Here is a 10,579-nt window from a genome sequence, read left to right as displayed (position 1 = left end):
CCCTACAGGGCTGCTGAGAGGCCAATCGTATGAAGACTTCTGTTCTCAATTAAGACTTCCTCTTCCCAGATACATCTCTAGCTTGCGTCAAGTTGACATAAAACTAGCTAGCATACCTACTAAAATCCAGAAGTGTGTGAACTCCACTCCTTTGCACACACGCAAGGGCATCACTCCAGCAAGTACCTTTTCCATCTCCTACACTCATTTTAATGTCTTCTTGCTAGATGGTTTCTGTAAGCCCCCAACCATACTGCTTCATTCACAGAGAACAAGCAACCCGTTCAGTTTCATTTTTCCTAGCTACAACAACCTGCCATTGCTTCCTTTAGCAATAACATTCCTTGCGAGTTGCCTGTGTCTGCTCTCTGTCATCTGCTTCTGTCATGGCTAACCCACTGCAGTCAAGCTGCTACCCCATGATTACCATGGAAATGCTCTTCCGAACCATCCCAATGATGATGACTGGACTGGTGAATGCTCTCAGCATTTAGTGTGGTTGTTCAGATCTTCTCTCTCTCTCTCTCTCTCTCTCTCTCTCTCTCTCTCTCTCTCTCTCTCTCTCTCCTCTGTTTCTGTCTCTCTGTGTCTCCCTCCCTGTCTCTCTGTCTCTGCCTGTGTGTCTCCCTCTCTGTTTTTCTGTCTCGATCTCTCACTAGCATATCTTCATTTAACTTCTAAGATACCATACATTCTTGATTGGCTTCATTCAGTCAGAGTTATTTATTTTCTCAATGAATCCATCGCTATCCTTGAACTTCTTACTACTGAAGGCTCTGGCGTCTGGGCCTCGTCTCTTTCCTATCTACACTTGCTACCTTTGCTATCTCATCAAGCCTCCTTGGCTTTGTTGGGGATTCCACCTATGGTTTACAGCTATTTTCATCTTTCTGGAGTGGACTGCCAAGGAACTGAATTCCCCAGGTGCTTTCTCTGTCTTTCCATGAAGGTAAATTGGAAGTTGAACAGTGGTGTAAGTGAGACCCAGTTTATTCTCCATCACTTGGTACTAAAGTATAGGGCAGACATACTGATGTTAAAAAATATTATTTATGTTTACCTGAAATTTAAATTTAACTCATCTTTTGTTTTTTGGGTTTGTTTTGTTTTGTTTTGTTTTTATGTACTAGATATGACAACCTTGCCAGTATTTCTTCTCTGCCCTTCTTAGGAAACTTTACTCAACATACACCCAATTTCATGTTCAGCCAAGAGCTCAAGGGATTTCTAAGTGGAGGATGGACTATTTTCTCTAGGTAACGATTCTGGCTTCCCAGTCATCTCTCCAGAGAATTCTCTTGACTCTCCCCATGTCCAACACCTATGTCTCCAACTCAGCGAGAAGGCTGTGTTCTACGTGGGCACCTCCGTTCTTAACACTTTCCCACGGTCCAGAAGGGGTACAATCATTTCATTCTCCTCATGGATCACAGCTCTGAGCTGAGTGATGCCTAAAGACCACGTGATCACTCTTATAATTATGCATTAAACCTCGGGTTTTCTATGAGTTACGCATGTCATCCACACACATTTCTCTTGAAAATCAATCTCTTTGGTTTTCACGTATGCATAAATCCCATGAAAGCAGAGTTTTACCTCCTTTATGCATCTATGTCCCTAGTGCCAGTTGGCTTGACAGGCGATAGACACGCAATATAAATTTGTCAACAACATTAATATCGTGTGATAACTAAGAGGGACTGTCTGGGCTTGAGTGCTGACTCTATTCCTTGGTGGATGTGTTGCCACGTGTCTGAACTGGATTTCCTTGGCTTGGGTTTCCCTTCTCATCGGTGAGGTGGTAACTGGAATAGTAACTACCCGTGAGGCTGTAAAGATGGAACGAGATAAGCAGCCTGGAAGAATTGAATGGAGTACCTGGCACCCCGCTGCTTCTTTTGCCTTTAATCAGACCACCACGTTTATTTCAGACATAAGAGCACTATCAAAATTGGCAAGTTTAGTTCTCAATAAACCAAGTAAACTTTCATTTCTGGAGTTTCTTCAAATCTATCATTTCCACAGCTGAAGGAACTTTGCCTTTCCACAGGGGACACACATTTTCCCACAGTCCTTTTTGGACTTTCAGCTCACTAGTGAATGCCTTCGGAGCCATCTTCAGAACTCCTCCCCTAAGTGAGAGCTGATGCAAAGCCCAGTCTGTACGGGTTTGAACCAGATATGACGGACACCCTGTGATCTTCCACTCGCTAGTACTGTCCGTCCTCTCAGACGGCTGTCGCAAATGTCTCTAGATTTGCTTATTTCTAAGTATTTTGTCTACATGTTTGTGTGTGCACCATGTGTGTGCCTCCTAGCCACAAAGTGCACAACAACATATTGGTTCCTCCAGAACTGGCTACAGATGGTGCTGCTGGGAAGCAAACCCAGGTCCTCTGCAAGACCAGCATGGGCACTTGACCACTGAGCCATCTCTCCAGATTGTTCCCACCACTTAACAGAATAACAGGCTCAAACATGGGAGACCAATCTTTCCTGACTCACAGATTATGAACTAGTGTCTACGTTCTACCTCATCCGCGTCTTCTGTTTTGTTGGTGGATGGAATTATTTGACTCAAGTTCGATATAGGACACTTGACCATGTACACTTAAAACTTACGTTGTCATTAATTAGTGCAGAACAAGAAACTCTGATAGGGAGCTGGCACATATAATTTAAACTTTAACATGTTTTTCTCTGTGTAAATAACATAGTCTTGATAATCATCAGGCAGCCATTTTGCACTCCATGTCCAGATTTAGGGATAATGTAGTTTCAGGGCTGCTTAGCTAGTCAGATGAAATGGTTATAGAAATGTTATTTTGAAAACATGGTTTCCAGTATTTTTATCTTTATGATTAATTCTCTTGTCTAATTGCTGTAAACGCCAGGGCTGCTTGTCAACTGCCACCACAGACTAGAAATGCTTGTAGAAGTCACCATAAAGTGCCAACGGTGAGGCTTAGTGATAATGCATCTACTACACGAGGGCCTAAGTTCTGCTGTCATGATACTGAACCTTAGTTGTCTATATACAGCTGAGGGCAGGAGGCACGAGATAAGGCTAGGCCTGTGATTGTAGCATGAAAAAGATGGGCAGGGACAGAGTTTAGGAAAGGCAGAGAGGAGGGGGCAAGGAAGAGAAGATGGAAGAGAAGAATGACCCTGACCTGTGTGTCTTTAATTAGCCACAGGTAGCCATGAATATCTTATAAGGGAGGGATTAGTACAGGACAAATGATCTTCTCTAGATGGATAGTTTTTAATCAATACCAATTGGCTCTGAGTTTATTATATGAATGTTTTGTGGAGTGAGAATCTACTGATATAGATCTGATTGATAAATTACAGGCTTCTAGAGTTTTGATTTTGTCGGGTTACTGGGAATTGTGATAATAACCATAGGGGGTAGATGCTGGGAATGGGAGTAGGGTTGGTAGCAGAGAGACCGCTGGGGGTAGAGACTAGCCAAGAGGGCTGCCACTGCTGGGGGACACAGTAGCAGGAGGTAACATGGCGTGGTGCCAGGAATTTTTCACCTTTTTCTAATGTTTGCCGATACAGGTAAGCATGATGCCAGCTATTGGTTTGAGATACATCTCTTGAAAACAAGCTAAGAATATTTCATATCTACATAGACAATCACATCATGAAGGTCTTAATTCAGAACATGGATACGATGGGCTCAAACACCTTTCAGTCTATTGAAGTTCATAATAGAGTAAATTACCTAAATATAGTATTAATATTGGAAAGCATTTTACTTGGGCATTAGGAATAAGGAATTAGATTTTTGCAAAAAAAAAAAAAAAAAATGGTCTTATCACAAAACCACAATTTCTATTCAAATTCTTCACAATAATAAACTCTCACAAATATGTGACCCTCCACCTGCTCAAATGAACACGGAGGAACTTTCTGAGAGCTCTGGTGATGCCGAGTGCTGTAACCAAGTAACTGGTTTCGTCTGTTTTCATAAGCAGGTCTCTGCATCCTCTGCTTTCTGACTACCTCAGAGTTGGTTTGGATTCTTGTCACCGCTATGACCTTCCTCAGCAGCTCTGTGTCTGACGTCTCCATCTTCTCCGGGGGGCAGACTGTGTGGCCTCTGTGTGGCGCGGAATCACCTGAGACACCACCAAAAAAAGCACAGATGTTCAAGGATCAACATTTGTAGTAAACAGAACATTAAGGATTCTTGTTTATTTGGGTTCTGGCTGCTGTGGCCTCTGAAAGACGTAATTCAGTGACTCAGGTTTTTAGTCTGTTAAAGAGTCACACCCCTGAATAAAAAAATCAGAATTTACCTATACAAAAATTCTCATAAAACTATAAAGTCAAATCATATTATAGACTCCTCTAATGAGTCTCTTTTTGTAAAAAGAGAAAATTGCATGAAAATGGGATTATTTTGGGAAATTTCTCCTCTTCCTTGTGTTTGAAATGTGCTGCTTCAACTCTTCCCTGGTTTAACCTCCATGTATAAACTCTCCTTTGATGCTTTGGGCTATGATAAACTTTTTCTTATAACAGTTCCCTATCCTTGGTTTGGTTGATTTTGTTGTCTCTTTGCTATACTTTGGATCAGTCCTGGGCTTTGTGCATGTTAAGCAAGCACGTCACCGCTGAGCGCCCCCTTCAGGTAGAATTTCCTACATCACCTTTTCCCTGTGCAGTTCCTTCTGGAACATGAGGGTTCCTCACAAATTTCATTGGGTGTGTTACTCCACTTTGTGTACTTTCCTTTCTTTACATTTCAATTTTAGGACTCGAAGCCATCGTTCCAGATCTGTTCGGTAACAGCTCTGAGACCCAACCTGTGATTTCACCAGAGCCTGCCATCTTACCACCGGACAGGGACATTGTTGGAAGCAGCAGCTCCTACCCCCAGCCAATAAAAAAAAAAAAACACAGACCATAGAGCAGACCTGAGCGCTCAGCGTCCCTCGTCCGTTCATCTCTCAAGGGTCTGGCAGAAGCCAGAGCTTGCTTTGTGTAATTTGCATGGCGGTTTTTTTTTTTTTTTTTTTTTTTTTTTTTTTTTTTTTGCATTGTTTTTCTCTCACCCGTTTTATTTTCAGAATAATTGCAATTAATCTTTCTAGTTCCTTGACTTGGCATTTGTTTCCATATTTCTGAAAATTGTGTTTGCCTCTAATTTGAATTTATTTGGCATTAGACTTTTTTTTTTTTTTTTTTTTTACTAATACTCTCGGCCTTTTCACAGTACAATTATACTTTAAAATTTGGCTTATATTTCATGTTTCCCTTATTTTGCTAATGTAAATGTTCTTTACTTCTGAGTGGACTTGTTTAATGGTTGGTACAATTTTAGAATTTGTTGTTGTTGTTTTCGAGACGGTCTGTCTGTGTAGTTCTGGCTGTCCTGGAACTAGCTCTGTAGGCCAGGCTGGCCTCAAACTCTGTCTGCCTTTGCCTCCCGGGTGCTGAGAATAAAGCCTTGAACCATCACTGCTGGCTTAGGGTTTTTTGTTTGTTGGTTTTGTTTTTTAAGTCATTAACATACAAACATATTTTCTTAGTATTTTGTACCTTGACTTTTATGCACAATCGAACCTCTGTTACAGACTTGAATGTAGAATTTTTTCAAATTTCAGAATGTGCAAGGAAGCACCAGTCCCTCTCAAGTTCTCCCGGCCTCACAGCTCCCCCAATGGTTCCTGTTCTCCATGTCTGAGGTACAGTATTGTGAACCTATCCAAGATTCATCCATCTGGAGTATGATCAGAAGAGGATACTTAATTACCAAATCTTTGCTACTTAAAAATGTCACAGTCCACCCTCATACCAGCTCTCTTGTAGAGAGCTGTCCCTCCTCCTCCCTGCCTTCCACTATCCCTTCCCTTTTGGCTCCATCTGTACCATACTTGTTGGTTATTTTATTGGGTTCTTGTATCTACCACCCTTTTCCACCTTTTCTCTAATCCCCCACCCCCACCCAAATGCTAGGTAGAAAAGAAAGAAGGTTAGAGAAAAGAGGGTGCATAGATCTCTTTAGATTACTTACTACTTGGCAGCATCCAGTTCAATCTTCGTCAGCCTATCTCTAACCAGCAACCCAGCAACAGCAAAAGCAGCAAACACAACAGTGGGAACCAGCAGGAGCAGGGACAAGCAGGGACAAGCAGGGACAAGCAGGGGCAGGAGCAGGGGCCACAGCAGCAGGGCCTCCGGCAGCACGGGGAATACCAGCTGCCCCAGGCCTTTGCAGAGCTCTGACCTTTATACCCTCTCAACAGTCCCCAGAATTCCAAATGTAAACTCTCTGCAGCTGGCAAAAATCACCCTCCTCCTAGAGCATGAGTCAAATCATAGTCATCGGCTGTGGACAAACTGAAGGAACCTCATATCTAACACCTGGGATTAAAACAAAACCATAGTCACATCATATAATTCTATCTCTCCTCTCTTTTTCTCTCTTTCTTGGCAGGTCTCACCATGTGGTTCAGGCCAGCGCCAAATCTGAGATTCCCATCTCTTCACTCTGAGTTCTCTGAAAATAATTTTCTTTCTTTCTTTTTCCTTTTTGAGAAGACAACTTTGAGTGACAAGCTTTAAGACTTTATTATGCTCTTTTCTGATTTTTCTGGCTTTACCAGGATGTATATTTATAGTCCTGTAGCAGAGGGAAACTCAGTCCATTCATTCTGGAATAGTTCTGAATTCTTGTGGTCTACATTGGAGTAAGTAATTTTTAAAGAATTAATTGGGGGAAAATAATCAGAATTAGTTGAATGACCTAAGGTAGCATTGCCTAAGGACGAGTTTGAGGACTGTCTAAAGTGTCCATAGCTACAAAGACTAATTTAATCATTGTTGCTATGGATAATCAAGTCAAACTTGATTAAACAACTCTTTATGAAACTCAGATCAGTGACTCGAACATTCTCACATAAGGCAATGCAAAGATCCTCTAACTTGATACTTACTTGCTAGGAGTAATAGCAGGAAAATATTTTTAAAGTCTTGTATTTATGTAACTGGGTTATTATGTTTCTATAAGAGCAGAAATGTTGCTTTTCCAGCAAAGACACTGCAACCTATAACACACAGAATGAAAGATTCTGAATCTGAGCTTAGGTGTTTCAGGCTGCATTTGGTGGCACTTCCCTCATTTGATGGGTCCCTGAATGTTGATCTGACAGAATTCCAGACCAATCTGGTGCCCTACCCTCGCATCCACTTCCCTCTGGCCACTTATGCCCCTGTCATCTCTGCTGAGAAAGCCTACCACGAGCAGCTTTCTGTAGCAGAGATCACCAATGTCTGTTTTGAGCCAGCCAACCAGATGGTGAAATGTGACACCCACCATGGTAAATACATGGCTTGCTGCTTGCTGTACCATGGTGATGTGGTTCCCAAAGATGTCAATGGTGCCATTGCCACCTCAAGACCAAGCATAGCATCCAGTTTGTGGACTGGTTCCCTACTAACTTCAAGGTTGGCATTAATTACCAGCCTCCCACTGTGGTACCCGGTGGTGACCTGGCCAAGGTCCAGAGAGCTGTGTGCATGCTGAGCAACACCACAGCCATTGCTGAGGCCTGGGTTCGCCTAGATCTGATGTATGTCAAGTGTGCCTTTGTGCACTGGTATGTGGGTGAGGACGTGGAGGAGGGGGAGTTCTGAGACCTGTGAGGGCATGGCTGCCCTAGAGAAGGATTATGAAGAGGTTGGTGTGGATTCTGTGGAAGGCGAGGGTGAGGAAGAAGGAGAGGAATACTAGTTTACCCTCCAGCCCCTGTATCATGTCAAACTCAACTCCAGCTCCAGCATTAGCTGTAGGCATGGATGCTTCTGTGCTGTGTCCATTCTGTGATCATGTGTTCTCCAGGTGTACCTCCAACTTTTCCATGACGTGTCAAAGTAAAAGCTTTAAGAAAAAAAAAAAAGTTAAATCTGCCACATTGAGTCCAGATTGCTAGGCAACTTCTATTTTTCCGGTCTCAAGTTCTCTAAGATTTTTCCTATGTTTTATTCATTCAATTATCGATTACTACCAGTAAGGCTTTAAAACTGATTCAAATTCTGTTTTTATTGGCACATTGTGATTACATGTACCCTTGGGGTACAGTATAGCATTTCAATAGATTCATACAATAGATGATGGTCAGGTCAGGATAAGTGGCAGAACCATTGTCTCAAATATTGATTTACCTTTGTGCTGGAGATATGCTATTATTTAGAAATATCCAACAAATTGCTGTCATTATGGTTGTCCTATAGAACTTATAATGTGCTATAGGACATTGGATGCTGCCTTGACTCAGGTTCACTCAGGTACAAGTCAGTAATCCTCTCTGTCCTTCCCAGTGTCACCCCGCCTACCCAGGTTTTGGTAATCGCTATTCTGGTTTTTTGCTTCTTTGAGGTTAGCGTTATAGCATCCATGTTTAAATGAAAATATTTGTTTTTCTGTTACCGACTTACTTCACAGAATGGGCTTCAGGTCTACATCGCTGCCTACAAACAGCATTTCACTCTGTCATGATTAAACAACATTCCATTGTGTGTATGACGTCTTTCCCTTTGTCCATTTCCTGGTCGACACTCAGGCTGAGTCTGTGTCGTGGGTACCGTGAATAGAGTGGCACGTGGTGCGGTTTCTCACTCACTTGTTAGTGTCAGTTCTTCAGGTGCACCGGGTAGTGGGACCTGCTGCGTCACACGGTGTAACGATGGTACTTGTTAATTTCCACTAACACTGTGTGAGGTTCCTCCTCCTTTCTCCACCCACCAATGTTCTTTCATTTCTGTCCCTTTGGGGGGGGTAACCATTCCAACTAAGGTAACGTGACATTCATTATGATTGTGATTTGTTCGTGATTAGTGATGTTTTTATTTTCATTAGGGTACATTCTCATATAAGTGGCCATTTGTATTTTGTTCTTATGAAAACTGTGTATCTCATTTCATATTTTTAATTGAGGGGGTTTATTTTTTTTCCACTTTTTCAGCTCTAAGGTTCTCCTGTTTCCTTTTCCCCTTCCGCTGCTCTTCATCCTCATTTCTATTTCTTCTCTCAAACTTTTTACCTTGTCTTTGTTTTAGAGTGTGCTCATAATTGCCTGCTAAAGCACTTTCCCGGATGACGGCTTTGAACTCCTATCAGATAACCCCAGTCTTGTTAACTTTGGCTAACAGCCTTTTCTATCTTCCTGGTTCCCTCCCTGTACAAGTGCCTTCCATCTTGGTGACATGCAGGGTACTTGCTGTAGTCTCAGCTTCCTCCTGCATCTCCTGTGCAGGCCGTCATCCTGCTTAGATTGCATTTGCTAAACACGGATATATAACACATCACCTGTGAAAAAAGTCTGTCCTGGCATGATTTCATTTCCCATACAAAGTACCACTCCAAGAAGCTCCACAGACTTTAGCTAATGCCACTGTGGGCTTCAAAATTTGGAGCCGGTGTTTGTTTACTCTCCCTAACTTTTGTCTCACCGTCTTTCAAGATCCACAGACATTTTCTGTTTCTTTCTGTCTCTCCTCAGCTACCAAAGGCTTCTCTGAATCAGTTTACCCCCCCCCCCACCCAGCTCAGCCAGATTTTTTTTTCAGTTAGAATACAGACACCTAGCCGCTTTCTGAGGTATGAAGGCTCACAGGAGCCTTGTGGCTTTGTCTCTCCAAGAGTGCACCTCAAAAGCAGTTTGGTAATGTAGGGTGGCAGCTCAGTTTCAACGCACCATTTTTCCCACAGTCCCAGCTGCTGCTCCTAATGGAGCACCTGACTTGCTATTGGGCGACAAGGGGATGTCCACACTCACATGAGCAAGGGTTGTTTGAGGTCAGCTCGGTCAGTTCACACCTCGGGTATGAAATGACTTCTATGAACTGGGCAGCCTCCTGCCGTGAGCGTTATGGAAACAAGGAACTGGCAACCCAAGAAATAAAATCAAAGCTAGCTTCACAAGGGGATGTAGGCTTCAGAAAAGTGCCTGCAGGTAGGGTAAGAGTGAGAGTGAGAAAGACCAAAGCTCCGCGCACAAACTCCACGCACACTCCAAAAGATCCGCAGGAGTATTAGAAAGATAAACTAAATGCGCCCCTTCTAACTAACAGATGAGAACGCGGCTGGACCGGGTGGGCGGGGAAAGCGAGTTGAGACTGCTGGAAGGTGCGAGAAGAAAAAGCAGGAAACAACTTAGGCTTGAAAGAAGAGATGTTAGACACGCGGTAAGAGAGCAGACACTCCTGCTTGCATCACAAGGACCCAATACCCGATCACTTGTCAGACTCCACCCCCACCGCATATATGCCTTTTGTTTCTCTGGTGCTATTTTTGGACTTCCCCACCTAAGCCTAAGAGGTTTTATTCTGGCGATTCTTCAATATCAACAATGTAAACCTCACTTTATTAAAAGTATCCAGCAAAAAAAAAAACAAAACAACAACAACAAAAAACAAAAGACAAAATCAACAACAACAACAAAAAGATAGCAGACACTGAAGAAAGAAGCAGTGTGAAAGGGAAAAGGAAGTTACCCAAAGATGCTTGAAGCATAAAAATGGCACAGAACAAGAATTATAAGAGTATTGTATATTTATTTTA

The 10,579-nt window shown here is 42.6% G+C and overlaps 1 pseudogene across 1 annotated transcript; it reads left to right on the top strand.

Annotated features, from left to right (window-relative positions):
- The first annotated feature begins 7,078 nt into the window (after positions 1 to 7,078).
- LOC308434905 (tubulin alpha-1B chain-like) lies at positions 7,079 to 7,750 on the top strand (annotated as a pseudogene). The gene has a single exon. The product of its transcript is annotated as a tubulin alpha-1B chain-like (transcript).
- The last annotated feature ends 2,829 nt before the right edge of the window (positions 7,751 to 10,579 follow it).

Source organism: Micromys minutus (genome assembly GCF_963924665.1).
Source record: "Micromys minutus genome assembly, chromosome: 22".
NCBI lineage: Eukaryota > Metazoa > Chordata > Mammalia > Rodentia > Muridae > Micromys > Micromys minutus.
The sequence above is the reverse complement of the archived record's forward strand: the minus strand, read 5'-3'. Positions and strand labels throughout refer to the sequence as shown.